Here is a 16,089-nt window from a genome sequence, read left to right as displayed (position 1 = left end):
GCATTGGAAATGTAACTGAGGAAAATATATAATAAAAATATTAAAAATAAAAAAAAAAGATGGTGACTTGGTTAGAATAAATCAGACTAGTTGCTATAACAAATACACCCCAGCCCCTAGTGATTTCAACCATAAACAGCTGTTTTGCCTGTGTTAATTCACATTAGCTGCTGTTGCCCTGGCATATTTCCAGTTATTCATTGTGAGACTTAGACTTCTTTTCTTTATGGCTCCACCCTTACTGGGTCCTGGAGTCTTCTTCAATTAGTATTGTCATTCATCAGAAAAAAAGTAATGATATGAAAGCCTTTCTGTTATTCTTCAGTTTCTGAGACAGGGTCTCAAACTCATTGTGTAGCCAAGGCTAACCTTGAATTCTTGGCGAATTTACCTCTATCTCCTGATATAGGGATATAGTGGAAGACTTCTGAGGCTTGTCTACTATGTTTATCATGTTAAAACTTTCCTGGAAAAAAAAGCACTTTGGGGAGAAAGGGCATACTTAGCTTATAACTCCAAGTAAAATTCTATTATAACTTGAAGTGCACAGTCACATCTGTAGTCAAGATCAGAGGGAAAGAATGCATGTATGGCTACTGCTCACCTCATGATCCCTACTTTTATTCAATCCCAGACCCAAACCCAAGAACAGTACTACCTACAGTAAGGCTGAATCTTCCCACATCAATTAACACAATCAGCACAATCCTCCACAGATGTGCCCACAGGTCAACTTGATCTAGGCAATCCCAGAAGGTTCTAGATTGTGTCAAGTTGACAATTAAAACTAACCATCATAGGTTGGCTGTCTCTTCTGATCATGTTTAATTGGTTGTAAACTGAGTCTCACAGTTGCATATAAAGAAGATTGGGAAATGTAGTTCAGGGCCAGAAACAGGACAATGCAGTCTGCAAACCAACAGTCTTTTAGACAGCTTGAGATCAGATCTCACTTTTCTTACTCTGAGTAGATACCAGGCTGTTCTCTATCATGTCTTTTTCATCTCAGAACTTCCCTAGCACAACCACTGAGAGGTCCCTGTCTCTACAACTGGATTCTTGACTGTGTCTGTTTTAAGGAGTCTTCAGTATTTTCTTAGCTTCTCTTTCTCTCACGAGGTGGCCTGTAATGACCATAGGCCTGTTTGTAATGATTCACTTTTGATGATGTAAGCAGAGAGGGAATGATGGGGTGTTGTTTGTAAATATAGATTGTAAAAAGACTATTGATCCATGTGGGGAGAATTCTTTTCCTTTCCTTTTTTGATTCACTTGCTTTGAAAGGAGCCAGCTGTGATGTCATGAGCCACCCTGGGGAGATGACAGACAGTTGCTATGGTGTGAAGACATCTAGGAAGCCAACAAGGAAGTTCTGTGAAGCTTTCTAGCCAGTGTGTGGCTGAGCTTGGAAGTGGACTGCCTCCCAAGTGAGTTGGTAGATAACTGCAAGCCCAGCCAACAACTTGATTTAATCCCAAAACACACCCCAGTCCTGAGTCAAGTAAACTGCTCCTGGATTTCAGAACCACAGGATCTGTGAAATGCTAAAGCATTGCCTGTTGTAGTCCTCTGCATTGGTAATAATTGATTGCAAAGAAATAGATTAGTGAGGTAAAGTATTTTCTTTTATGTTCTAACTCCTTTGCTATCATGGGAATCTTTGGACTTTCCACTATGAGCATATAGAGATTAGCAAATTGTCCTATAGCATTTCTCAGCCTGCCCCTCAGAGCTGGCGTTCAGTGTTGGCTATGGGCTCAGCAACTGTGTGCTCGGTTCCTGGAAGCATGTGTAAGTACAGCAGCCAGATGCACATGGAGCCTGTTTCTCTTCCTTCTGCATAGACTCTTCCTTAGAGAAGAGAGGTGCTGACTTTTGCCGTTGGGTAGGTGTGTCCTCTGGGATGTCGCTGCATTCTTACAGAACAGCATGCTTTTCTACTTTTTGCACCTATGTCCCCCATGACACCATAATGCCTACTTCATTCATCCTATTCAAGTAAATGACAGAGACAATAAATCCATCCTGGTTTCAGACTCTGTAGATGGAAAAAAGCTGACAGTTTTCCTCTTGTATCCTATGTGCAAGCAATTTCTATCAGTTATCACATTTAGAGCATGTGCCATCATGCAAGGGTCATATTCATTGTATCTATTTTATTTTATTTATTTTAAAAGATGGTGCGTTGACTTGAATGCTAAATGTCCCACATAGGCATGGGTATTTGAACACTTGATCTCCAGTTTGTGGCACTACTTGAGGATGTTTAAGTAGTGCAACCTAGCTGGAGGAAGTACGTCACTGGGGGTGGGCTTTGAAAACTAACTTCCGGTTAGTTTTCTTAAGATGTGATCTCTAAGCTTCCTGTTCCTTCTGCCATGCCTGTTACTTGATGCTACGGCTCCCACCGTGATGGACTTGGCCTTCTGGCACAGGAAGCAAAGATAAACTCTACCATAAGTCACTTTTTATCTTATCACAGCAATAGAAAAGTAACTAGAATAGATGGGGAAAGGCAGAGAACTGGAGCTGGGTAGAGTTTTATGGCAGATTGGTGTCTCCAAACTCCAAGTTCTATAGAATATAAACTCTTCCAGACTGATGAGCCTTGAGGTTCCTTTATTTCTTGGCAAGAGGGGTCTTATATACTTTAGAAGAAGAGACATAATCTGCTAATTACAACCAAATGGGAGTGTCTGTGGGGCAGAGCATAGCCTTCCGCAAACCCATTAGTAGCACACTTGTTTATTTTGGGGTGTTTCGTTTTGTTTTGTTTTTGTGTGCATGTGTTTGTTTTATTTTGTCTTTCAGTGCTTGTACAGTCATTTTTTTTTTCTAAATCGCTGTTTTAAAATCTCTGAGTGTTTTTCTCAGGGAAGAGATTTCAAGGTAGATTCCTCTTAGCTTACAGTAGTACACTGATTTCTTGGCCTTATTTTGTGACTGGAGAGTCATCCCTTCTTCAAGTCACATAGCCCTGGGTTGTCTTCCTCCTAAAGGCTGCATGATGGGCTCATAAGGAGATTCAAATGGGGTCATCTAGGGAATCATATACTTCATTCCATTCCTTAAACTCAAGCATGGCCTTTCCAAATGCTACTGAAGCCTTTAGCTTAGGCCAGTGTGGCTGGGTGCACACTCTCATTTTGCCCTGCCATTAGTAGAGACACATATAAGTCCACGTCAGCAGGAACGTATTCGTGGAGAGCTTTGTCAAGAGCTTTACTTCACAGGCTCAGTGATGGATTCACTGGATCCTCATTCTGAGACGCAAGGCTGAACTTTTGTCAAACACCTCCAACTTGGGGTCACGTTCGTGCAACCTAATTCTAACCTTTCTCAGCAGGCTTTGCATTTTAGATTTTGTATTTTAATCTTAGTTTTCATCTTATGCATATGCATGTTTTGCCTTCATGTGTGTCTCTGCAAGACATGTGTGTGATGACCATAGAGGCCAGAGAAAAGCATTAGAGCTCTAGGAACTAGAGTTATGGATGGCTGTTAGCTGCCATGTAGGTGCTGGGACTTGAACCTGGGTCCTCTCGAAGACCAGCCCATGCTATTAAATAGTAAGCTCTCTTGCCCACCCAGTTCACCAGCTTTAATACTTGTTTTCTTGCAGAACAGACAGAATAATTTTAAATAACCAATACATATTTAATGAAGCACAATAGAACTAAGTATATTAGTATTGATTTTTGAAGAAAACAGTTATTGATTTAGATCTCCAGCTCCCCAAACAATATTGCCTACCAACTGCAGAGAGTTTTCTTGTTCTAGGTAAAATTAAGTTCCAAAATTCTCAGCTCAGAGTAAGATTCCTGAAGTGCTTTCTTGAAGGAACATTCTGATGATGTCAGAATGGAAGGCAAATCAAAAAAAAAGGATGAGGTGAAGATAGAGCTTAATTTTGGATGGGGTTAGCAGATAAGGCAAGCCATCAGCAGAGTCTACAACAGTGAGCAGCAATTGCCATGCACGGAAGTGGACACCAGGCCTCCTCCTGTTTAAGTAACATTTTCTAGCTTTAAGGCTAAACCACAGATTATGTCTGCAAGGTCTCTCTCTGTCTGTGTCTGGTCTGTTCCTGTTAGTCTATCTGTGTGTGTGTGTGTGTGTGTGTGTGTGTGTGTGTGTGTGCGCGCGCGCGCACATGCATACAGACCTGTAGGCATTGTAATTCCATGGACAGCATTCAATAAAAGACTGCAAAGAGGAACTGTGGCATGACTGATGGCCATAGATGACTACAGGGGTCAGGGAGATGACAATGTATTTTTGTTTTGTTTGTTTTTTGACTCCCTTTTCTTTTGTGATGATGATGAGTTGACCTAAAAACATATTCCTAATTCATAATTGGGAAACATGCTCATGGCCAAACCCTGTGGGCGGCAGGGAGGTGATGAGCTCCATGGAAATGACCTCAGTGTACGCTGTCATTCATGCTAGCTCTAACTTGTCCTCGTTCAGAGGCACACGTGTCAGGCTCAGACATTCTCCTCTACAAAGTTTGCCTGTGGAGAGTGTCTGAAAGGTGTATGGCTTGGCTGATGGTCCCCAGGTGCTATCCTTTTGGATCTGGGGTGGAGACCATGCTCTCTAAAGGGCACTCATCAACAGTGACAGGCTGAGGTGTCTATGGAGCAGGACTCCTCCTAGCTGGAACAGGACTCTTAGGAAGCCTGTGTTCTGGCCTTCCGTGATGCTCCTCAGACTTTCTTGGATGTGTGCTTTCTTCTCCCTTTATATGTGCCTTTCCAGTATCATAGTTGGAGACTTCCTCTTTCTACCCGCTCTTCCTTCCCTTGACCATTTCTTAGGATTTCCTAAACTACTCTCTTGATGTGGCTCTGTCTTGGCATCTGCTTCTTCAGGGGGCAGGGTATGCTGGTACAGCTCCTTTCTCAAGAGCCTGTTCTCTGGGTATTTTCTGCTGTTAGTCAAGCCTCCATCATTAGAACAAATACCCAGATAATAGACTTACATAAAAAATAAATAAAGGTTCATGTGGCCTCAGTTCATGATCAATTAATAGCATGAGGATGCAGCAGCGCCCATTGCTTACGGTATGACCAGCGTCCTAGTTTCATTTATGTTCCTGAGATAAAATACTCTGACAAAAAAAAGCGACTTAAAGGAGAAAGGATTTACTTGGCTTTCAAATCCAGGTTGCAATCTACAAGGCAGGAGCTTAAGGCAGCTGCTAGTCACATCACATCTTACTTTTGCTCAACTTGATTTCTCCATTCTTATGTAGTCCAGGAACAACCCCCACCTCCCTGCCCCAGCCCAGGGAATGGCACTGCCCTACAGTGGTCTGGGTCTTTCCACATCAGTTAGTTTCAAAGCTAACAATTAAATCTAACCACCATGGTCAAAGAAAAGGGAAAGCAATAAGGAGTCTGATGTCTGGGCTCTTATAAAGGAACCCAAGGGAACTTCAGGGAAGAAGGGTTAGTTTTTTGGCTCATGGAGGCTGTTACAGTAGGGAAAGTATCACAGCAGACAGGATCCCAGCCATAGAAGTAGGACTGTGGTCAGGTCTGGGCAGATGGGTAAACAGAGAGAGGGGACTGCCAACATCCATGCTCTCCTCCCTCCCTCCTTATACTTAGGCCAGACTATGGTAGGGTGGTTCCTGTTTTCAACACTAGTCTTATCCACTCCGTCCACATTCTCTACAAAAGCCTGTACAAACATCGTCAAAGTGTGCCTCATTAATGCTCTAGCTGCTTCTTAGTCTTAGACAAAGTTAACCATGGCTCTTAAAGCCAGCCCTCTGCCTGACTGTTTCCTCAACTCCAACTCCAGGGTGTCAGATCTCTACAGTGTTTGGCTCAATAAGCTAGCTACAGCAGGGAGAGGGATGTGAATACCAATGGAGGAGCTAGAGAAAGTACCCAAGGAGCTAAAGGGAACTGCAACCCTATAGGTGGAACAACAATATGAACTAACCAGTACCCCAGAGCTCATGTCTCTAGCTGCATATGTATCAAAAGATGGCCTAGTCGGCCATCACTGGAAAGAGAGGCCCATTGGTCATGCAGACTTTATATGCCCCAGTACCAGGGGAATGCCAGGGCCAAAAAGTGGGAGTGGGTGGGTAGGGGAGTTGGGGGGAGGGTATGGGGGACTTTTGGGATAGGATTGGAAATGTAAATGAGGAAAATACCTAATAAAAATATTAAAAAAAAAAAAAAAGAAGTTCTGGTGCTTTCTTTTACTGATGCCAGAACACCTGTGTACGAATACATGGCTACTGGGCCATATCCTCGTGGACAGCTCTGTTCCAGAAGGTTTTGAACTGTTTTATTTTTCTCTTTTCATATATATTTGTTTATTTGTTTGTATATTTAGTGAGTGTGTGTGTGTGTGTGTGTGTGTGTGTGTGTGTGTTCACATTTACACGCCACAGCATGTATCAGGCCAGAAGACAATTTTCAGGATTCTGTTCTCTCCTTCTACCATTTGGGTCCTGGAGATTGACTTTAGGTGATCAAGCTTGGTGTAAGATTTGTTTACCCATTGAGCAATCTGGCCAACCTCCAGTTACATACATGGAAGATCATGTTAGCTCACCTGATGGAAGCTGAGTGTCAAAACAACAGTAGACAAGAAAAGTTCTCTGAAAGAAAATATGTGAACATTCATGCTGAATCCTATACATAGAATGTGACAAATGTTTTAAAGGTTAAGAAATGCAAAGTTAGCTTCAGGTCCATTTTGGCTGGACTGCCCCATAAGTTACTTAAATTGCTTTGACCTTCAGAACTGTTTATGTTGTTGAAGAAGACTTTGTGTCCTCTTTGTAAGAGAAGGACCCTCACTTATTAACCCCTTGCCTTGAATCAAGCATCACACAGACCTTGAGTGCTACTGGGTGTTGCTTTATTTTGTTTTACCTTCAGGATCATGGGCAGACTTTTGAGCTCCATTTATAGATGAGGAAAATGGATTTCAATTAAAAACTTGTCCAAGACCTAGCAAATAGAATACAGAAAAGATGTGAACCTTGAGGTTGTTTGTTTGTTAGAATAATTATGTTTGCCCCTGAGATGGTTTGAATAGGTTTGGTCCCCATAGACTCATGTGTTTGAATGCTTGGTCCATGGGGGAGTGGCACTATTAGGAGGTGTGGCCTTGTTAGAAGTGTGTTGCTGTTGGGGTGTGCTTAGAGGTCTCTATGCTCAAGCTCCATCCAGTGTGGAATTTCAGAGCTTTTTCCTGGTTGCCTGAGGAATACAGTCTCCATCCCTGTGGGATGGAGGGTTCAGGGTTGGGGGCACTGTGCACCAGGAGGGCCCTGTAACAGGTAGGGGCTGAGCAGATGCAGAGAGAACCTGGTAGCCAGGTCCTTTCAGATATGTTAAATAGGTACCTAAGCCCTTTGTCCCAGGTATGAAACCTAACAATAGCCTAGGAAGCCAGGTTGTTTGGGGTCAGTGTGTGAATGTGTGGGTGATAGAAAGCTAAGCATTCAAAGATGGAACATTAAAAAAACAAACAAACCATATCTCTTATGGAAAATGAAATGAGACTCAGACTTTTACAGAAACTAAAAGGGAGACACCTGAGCGGAGGAAGTGGTGTGTGTGTGTGTCCCCAAGTCCATTTGTGTAGGGGAGAGAGCACAAAGGAGTTAGAGACCTTAGTACTGCAAGGTCTGATAAACAGTGAAAAGGGCTCAATTGCCCCAGATGGAGAAAAGGGCAGAGTCTTTAGAAAACCAGAGGGTTGAGGGTATAAAGACCTCTGCAGCCTGCGAATAGGTATCCCCATGCTGGCAGAACATCTCATGTTTAGTCATTTCTGGCTGAACTAAGTGCAGACTTTGAGCAAAGCGCTCCTTTTCAGTCTCTGATTCAGATCCATTCTTATGAAAGAGAAAGAATTACAAAACTGTCAAGACGATTGTTCAAAATATCAAGGCAGCAGTTTTTGTTCATCAATTCAGATTTAAAATTTAATTTCATGGTACGATGGGTCCACATACAGTTATATCTATTAAGGTCGCCCATTCTAAGTTCATCAGCTCACTCTGGGCATTGATGACTGTAAAACTCTTTAAGAGATATGAATCACAGTTTCCTCTTTCTCAATGGTCACAGTTTTTGTGTGATTCAAGACTTTCTGATGCTGGCATACCTACAGTGTGGGTTGTCACCCACCCAGTTTCTGGTCACTGCTCCTGGACCCATCATCTTAAGAAAACAAACATAAATTTCTACAAGGGCCTCTCCAAGCTTTGAAGCGAGGCGAGGCAGAAGGAAATACTCGAGTCTTGCTTTGTTTCCGATAGAGGCATTTGTGCTTCATTTGAATTATTTACTTAGCTTCTTACTTCTTTTCTTAAAAATCACCATTTCCTCTTTGTGCCACTCATAACACAATGGCCAGAGCCCACTTAGCTTGTATAATCCTTATTGTTATTGGAATAATGGGTGGTTAATTGGTTAAATTTGTTTTTGTCTTCTGCCCAATGTGAGTCTAGAATTTTCCTGGAGGGCAATACAGTAATTAGGAGGTTGGATTTTAATTGACCTGAAAATGCATTCACATCTGAAGTTAAATGAATATGGGCACACACATACACAAATGATACCAACCAACGAACATACTATATTACATATCTGTATCCACTCCACATGTGTATGAAATATCCCCGGTATTTATTGGTCTCTATTGCATGTACATATTTATAATCCTTGTATAAGAAAAGTCACCATGCAGAAATTGTCTGCTCATCCCTTCCAAAATGCACCTGTAATTCAAGTGTGCAAGATTCAGCACTGGCAGAGATGTGAACTGGATTACCATCAAGACCTACCAGAGTAGGAGGAAAGCCAACAGCAGGAAAGTTCTACAAACATCCATGAATGTAAACTAGAGAGCTGCTGAGAAACAACCGTCACCCTCTCGTCCTGCCTCCGTAGTGCCTGAAACCCCTCTAGGTAGGCCTTTCCTCTTCTCTTCTGCAACAGTGTGTCGGTGTCTGTGTGTATGTCTCTGTGTCTGTGTGTATCTGTGTGTATATATCTCTATATGTCTGTGTGTATGTGACTGTGTCTGTATGTGTATGCGTGTCTGTGTCTATATCTGTGTATACGTGTCTCTGTGTGTGTCTGTGTATGTCTATGTATATGTGTGTGTCTGTGTATATATCTCTGTATGTCTGTGGGTTTGTGACTGTGTGTGTATGTCTCTGTGTCTATGTGTGTGTGTCTCAGTGTGAATGTCTGTGTGTGTGACTTTGTGTATCTGTGTATGTATCTGTGTGTATGTGACTATGTGTGTCTGTGTGTATGTGACTATGTGTGTCTGTGTCTCTATGTATATCTGTGTGTGTGTGTGTGTGTATGTGTGACTGTGTCTATGCCTGTGTGGGTTTATGTGTGTGACTGTGTGTGTGTGTGCATGTGTGTGTCTCTATGTGTCTCTGTGTGTGTCTCTACATATCTCTCTGTGTCTCTCTCTGTCTCTGTGTGTGTGTATGTGTACATACGTGTGTACAATGGTAGAGGTCAGAAACCGGTGTCAGATGTCTGTCCTCAATTGCTCTCCATCTTAGATGATTCATTTGCAGTGCTGGGAACTGAAGTTAGGGTCTCATAGTGGTTAGGCAAGCTAGGCAAGCACTCTCTCACCGAGCTGGATCCCCAGCTCCACCATTTCCTTTGTTGAGACAGAGTCTCTGATTGAGCCTGAAGCTTCTTAACTCAGCTAGGCCAGCTGGACCAAGCTCAAGGCTCTATCTGTCTCTGATGCCCCAGTCTTAGGGTTACACACGTGAGCCAGCATAGGCGTTTATATGTTCTAACCACGGATGCTGGAGTTCCACATTCAGGTCACCATGCTTACACAGCAGGCACTTTAGCAACTAAGCCACCTCCCCAGCAGTAACCTACATATTAAAAAAAAAAAAAACCAACAACAACAACTAATTTATAAAGAAAAAGCTAATTTTGATATTTTTGTTAACATAAAACATTGAGTCCAACTTCCCTAGCCCAGAACAGTTACATTTTTCTTCCTACATTGTAGAAAGGCTATGTAGATACATGGAATATAAAGCAAAACTAGAGGGTTAGAAGACTAGAGATCTACTAAATGATTCTACAATGTCATGTATCCATCTGATAGCTTACCTATTTATTCAGCCAGTCAACAGGGATTAGAGTCCTCTTCCCCGGTGAGAAGACAGAAATAAGAACAAGTAAATCCTGTTCTCTGCCCAGTGTATTAGAGTTCACCCTGCTCACAAAACTTTGTAATGTTAGGCAGTAAAGCTCACAGGATGTAAGCATTGCCTGGTGGAATGTAGAGGCAAAGCTTGCAGCTGGAGAGGAACCAGAGGGGAGAAACTTTCAGCAGAAGTGGATGACGGCCTCTGGAGGAAACTTTGCAGAGCAAAAGAGCAACACTTACAACAGAGCAGAGGCAGATCCTGTTTGGGGAGTTACCAGTGCTTTGGTTCAGAGGGAGAGCGATGAAAACAATAAGGAAGTGAAGGGGGAGGCTAGTTATGAGTGTTCAAGATGGTTCAAAAATCAGATTCTAAACTTTCTTTTCCTTATCAACGACAAATAAGACATTAAGTGCTAAAGTCTGTTTGGTGGCAAAGTAAAGAATTAAGTGTCAGAGGCAAGAGTAGGTGACTGGGGAAATGTTGACTTCTTTGGCTGCAAACCTCTGATTTTCTTGAAAGCAATATGTCTTGTCTGGATGGCTGGATGTTGCGGTTTCACTTGGCAAGCTGAAATCTGGTTGAGAGGAAGGAGAGTCACGCTTGGAGGACCTTGAATTGAAGCCAAAAGTGAGAAGACATTTGTCCTGGGTACCTCATCACATCCCCCCAACAGAGCACATAAGTTTTCCCCTTTGAGGTGCAGGTCTTTCTACTTGGGAAGGAAACTATGATTTCAAGAGTTTGAACCATCAAGTGACTCATTCAAACCATATTTTGATGAAGTAAGGATGCCTAAATGAAAACCATGTGGCTCCATTTCGCTGAAGATCCGTACAGATTTCAAATTAGGGAACAAGGAGCGAAGGGAAAACCATGCCTTGGACTCAGTCCAAATGTAAACGTTGGAGGAATTGTTTGGCATTTCCATGAATCTGTGCAGAAATCCAGCTATAGAATTCTGTTCTGTTCTGGGAAGTTCTCCCAGAATTGGGATCTTTTGTGTGTTGGGGCTTGTGTGTACATTTTTGTATGTGTGTGTTCCGGTGGGCTGCATGTATGTAGAAATCAGAAAAATAAAATTCTTCCAGTCTCATCCCTCAAGACATTTTTCACTTTTGTTTTTAAAGACAGAATCTCTCATTGGCCTCAAACTAGCCAGAAGGCTAGGCTGGCTGGCCAGTGAGCCCCAAGGACCCACTGACTCTGCTTCCCCAGAGAAGTTCTAGCACATGACACCATGCTTGGTTTTTGTTTATTTATTTTTTAACAAGGTTTGGGGGGCATTGAAGTCAGGTCCTCATGCTTGCCAGGCAGGCACTCCACCAACCGAGCCATCTCCCCACCTAGAATCAGAATCTTTTGTGAATAGTTGAAGAAAAGTCATCCAAACAGTGGGGACACTTACTCTGCTGAGTAAACAATGCCCTTGCATAGCCCAATAAAAACGTCAGCTCCGGAGATAAACTCCTAACAGCCCTCTTTTTATTCCTCATAACAACACACAACCCATACTATGGGAGTTAGGTCTCATCCCTCACTAGGTTATGGTGATCTCAGGAGTCAGTGGTTTGGAAGAACAAAAGATTGACTTCTCTTCTGTATTTTGTTGCATTGGCCGTGGGCAGCCAGAGGTCCTCTCCACACAGGTAGGATACAAGGAAGAACACAAGCCCCTACCTGGGCTGCCTCATTCTCCCTTAAAAGGAAAAGAAATTCCTGACAAAAACCACGCGCTGCTTCCCCCAACTTTTGCCTACAAGTGTTATAATCGACTTCTACCTGTACTTGATTGGTCAAAGGAAGTCATGTGTCTAAGTCCGGTGTTAGAGAAGAAAATAATTCCCACAGGGAGTGAGTTGCATCAAGGGGCTGTCCTTCAGGATAGTTTTAGAGAAACAAAGATCCTATCTTGTGTTTACCACATAGTAGGTGTTGGAATTTGGTAGATATGGAACAGATACTGACTGGCAGGGATAACAAGCACATTTTCTGCTTTTCTTTTTAAAAGTAGGTCTATTGAGATTCATTTTATAGGGATTCTAAAGAGATCAAATATTAATTAGCTTGGGTTAATTATTGCATATTGTATTAGGATCATAATACTACATTGACTCTATAAATACATGCAAGCATAATTTCTCAATTAAAAAAAAAGATGGCCATATGAGACAATGGACTTTACCCCTTATGATTATTCCTGATTTTGTTTTTGAGATGGTGTCTCAGGCAGGTCATGCTGCTCTATACATACACTTGTGTGGCCTTAAACTTCGGATGTTCCTGTCTTCTCCTTCCTGGTGCTGGGATTACAGAGGTAGCCCACCTTACCTGGCTTCCTCCCTTATTATGGCATGAGACTGTCAAAGTTTTGTATTGGTCATGTTGTGAGCACTTTCCGAGCTGGTCAGAAAAGCTCGTCCCTGAGAAAGGATGCCTCAGGCTCCTTCCTGGTTTCCAGTCTGCTCCCTGCCATCTACACTCTCAGTGAGGCCCTTCAGCATCAGTGCCTGCTCTCACCCTGCATGCTCTCCTGAGGTGACCCTGTTCTGGGATATCCAGTTGCATGGATCCGGGTGACTTATCAAGAGTCCAAGCTCCTCTGTTAATAGGACAAGGACAGTCTTTGCCTACAGCCTTTAGATAACTCACTGGCAGACAATAATGCAACTATGTTACTTGAAAATACCTCTTTGGGAGGCACACTTGTTGGAGCAGGCCGGAAATCCCAGCTCACTGGAAGCGGAGCAGGGAGGACTGTTTGAGGGCAGCATGAGCCAGAGAGAGAGAGAGATGGTGTAACAAACAAAGCTCTGTGGGAGCTTCCTCAAATTTAAGTGGCTAATCAGCCCCATGAAGACATCTGACCTGTTTCTAGAGATTCAAGAATTTTTCGTTAAGTGTTTGCAGGTAGGAGATGAAAGGCAAGCCATGCCATTTCCTCAGAGTTCTCAGGACAGCACTATACGATCAATCAGCTCTAAAGCAGGGAGCCCAGAAGGATCTGCGGTCCGTTTAGTTAGCATCCGGCTGCTTCCTTATTCTGGAGTTCTGAAGCAGTGTTCATTATTAATCAGTCATCTTAGCCATCACTCTGTTAATTCAACACAATGAATAATTTGGAAGCCTTTCTGAGCCTCTGATGTTTCCAGACGCCCTCATTATAATTACACATTTTTGTCTTGGTCCTTTTTTTTTTTTTCTTTCCTTGCTGGATATAGATCACACATATTTGTTTTTCTAGTTCTCAAACACAGACGCTGGAGTGGATCCCTTACTAATTAGGCTACTTAAGGTCCTCCCAGTATCCTACGTTCTTGGGAACCATGGCCATTTACCAGATGCCCGCACCCTCACCGGCCCTGGTGGTCTTAGGAACCTCCTTCCGAGTAGTGGAGAGTGCCCTGTCCTAACTGCTACAGGATGGGTCACGTTATATCCCTTCCTCACAGAGAGGAGAGGGAAATTCACCAGGAGATTGTGAATGTGTCCTGATCTTCCAGCTTTGTCTCTGAGTTCATTATCACCCAGCACAACCTGGGGAAGACTAGGCTTCCCCGTGCCTTGATTGTAAATGCAACCACGTGTGGTTTCCTCGCTCTGTTCCTAGCAGTAGCAAAGAGCAACCTAGTGTCTTTCACGTCAGCAGATGATACTATGGGAAGACAGCTGAGAAGAGGGGAGAAGAGAAGGGAGATATATCTCTTTCTCATGCCTCCCACTCTCCCAATAGGAGACACAGCTTTTGGGATTACTCAATATCGACCCTTCTACCACCATTGAGGTCCCCCACCCCCATAATCTCCAGGAGACCTAAGGATTCCATTTACATTTGTATTTTGCCAATGGCTGAAACTCAGAACATATATTCCAGCACAAAGGCTTTGTCCTTTGGGTGCCCTGCAGTTACTTCAGACATAACATGTCCATTGCTGATTGTCCTTGAGTCTGCCTTGCTTCCTCTGTGCCCTTTCTAGATGGGTGAAAGAATAATGTTTTCCTTCACAGCCTCATGTGTTAAAAGTACCTGTTCTCCATGACCAGAAACCCCCCACTATTCTTACTGCTTTTTCAGCTGATTGTGAGTGCTTTAATGTAGAGTTTATTATTTGTCTATATGTCCTTCAATGATAGAGGTTGGGCCTAGCTAGCAGTAAATGTCTATACAAACATGGTCACATAAATGTTGAATGTTAGCTTAATGCTTGCTATGTAAAAAATAGCGTGCTGAGTGCTTGTAGACTAGAGAAGCTTGGAAAGGCTTGGACATGACTCTAGACCTCATTTTGGGGAACAGTGATTATGAAAAAAAGTTTATTTCCAGACCTACAATACAAAATATGGAGGTCATGATATCAACAGGCCTTATCTCAAGCAAGAAATGAGTGTTGGGGTGAGGTCTGGTTGATGGTGCAGAAGACAGAAGCTAGGGAGGAAAGGCTTAAGATCCAGGTCCCAGGACAGCTTCAGAAATCCACACTGGAAAGCAGAAGGAGCTGAAGAGAGCTCTGAGCAGCTCTAGAAAGGATGCACAACAGGTATGGCTTATAGCTTAAGTCAGGAGGGAAGTGCATAATTTTCAATTGTTCTGGTGGAAGTACAGAAAGGATGCTTCCCCCAGTGTAGATTTCCAATACAGGTTGGTCTGAATCCACAGGCTAGCTGGGCTGTCCATAGGAAACGTGTGATTAAAACCCAGAGTATAGCACTAGATTAGATCTGCTTAATCTGCTCCCACACTGGGCAGGGAATCCCAGAAGCAGAAAGGTGCTGTGACAATGGGTGGGACATAAGAGGGGACCCCACATTGGACAGTTATAATTTTCTCTAAAAGATTTTTGTTCAAAATCAGCCATATAGTAGAACTGGCCTGGGAACAAGGTGCATGGTGTATAGGAATTCTATATCATTGTCGCAAGTTTCTTACAAATCCAAAAATATTACAAATAAAAGGCTTCCTTGAAGGGTCTCCTAAACCAAGCTAGGTACTGTGTAGGATCCATATCCTTGCTGGATTGGCTCTATTGGATTTCAAATAAGCATTGCATTCATAAAGAAATTAAATTGAACAGGCTTCATTTTTATTGGTTATTAGTCACAGAGAACATCAAGCTGGCTAGGTTTGGTGAAGAAGGAAAAGAGTTGATTACTGACTAGGTGACACATAACCATTCCCAAGTTCTTCGCTAGGGTCACAGCCAGGAAATGCTTACTTTGTCTCTTATAAACGCACCCTAGTGCCAGGCTATGGAGATGGGCGTGAACTCTGCAATGAAGAGGATGTGTGTGGGGAAGGTGGAGATGAGATACTGTCAGGCTATGATGCCGAAGTCACCCCTTTCCTTGCTTCTTCTTCTATCAAACTTGTCAGCCCCTGCCTGTCCTTATATGACCCAGAGAGCCTGTTTCTTAGGGCTGCCAGTTGACAAGTAAGGTTGCCAACAGAAGCCAGTTGCTCTCTTCTGACGTGGGAACTTACAACCTGTCATCTTTTGTTGTCTGCAGAGCCGAGAACACAGCCAAGCCAGCAGGGAGAGTCTGTCATTGAAGCCTAGATCTCATTGGAATGACGTAATGTATTCACACATACTGAGGAAGAGAAATGAATGCTTACTGCGGCTACCCTGCTTAGCTCCCAAGTAGTCAGAGGGGGAAAATCACATGGGCAGTGACAGAGAGAGGACCCAAGGAACTGTTTGTTTTCCCCTAGGTCTAAAGCCAAAACAAAGACATGGATAGCAGTGGTCACAATTTGGGCTGCACCTGCATCTTTACAACCAACCCTGACTCTGATGAGAGCCAAGCTCCTAGGTATACTAGATGTAGAATATGAGGAGTTAATTGGTTGGGAAGGTTGCAAACAACTTGAGAGAGAGGCAGGGAGGAAGGGAGGGAGGGAGGGAGGG

At 43.1% G+C, this 16,089-nt stretch overlaps 1 long non-coding RNA gene across 1 annotated transcript in view; it reads left to right on the top strand.

The window, feature by feature from the left end:
* LOC110300998 overlaps nt 1–16,089 on the top strand; it is a 56,569-nt gene that overhangs the window by 20,589 nt on the left and 19,891 nt on the right. Inside the window, exon 3 of the long non-coding RNA XR_002378655.1 lies at nt 15,689–15,994. This is a non-coding gene — a long non-coding RNA (uncharacterized LOC110300998). The remainder of the gene's footprint in view (nt 1–15,688; nt 15,995–16,089) is intronic.

The sequence above is a fragment of the Mus caroli genome, chromosome 9, assembly GCF_900094665.2.
Source record: "Mus caroli chromosome 9, CAROLI_EIJ_v1.1, whole genome shotgun sequence".
In the NCBI taxonomy this organism is placed as follows: Eukaryota; Metazoa; Chordata; class Mammalia; order Rodentia; family Muridae; genus Mus; species Mus caroli.
Note: the sequence above shows the minus strand (reverse complement) of the source record. Positions and strands in the feature narration are given on the sequence as shown.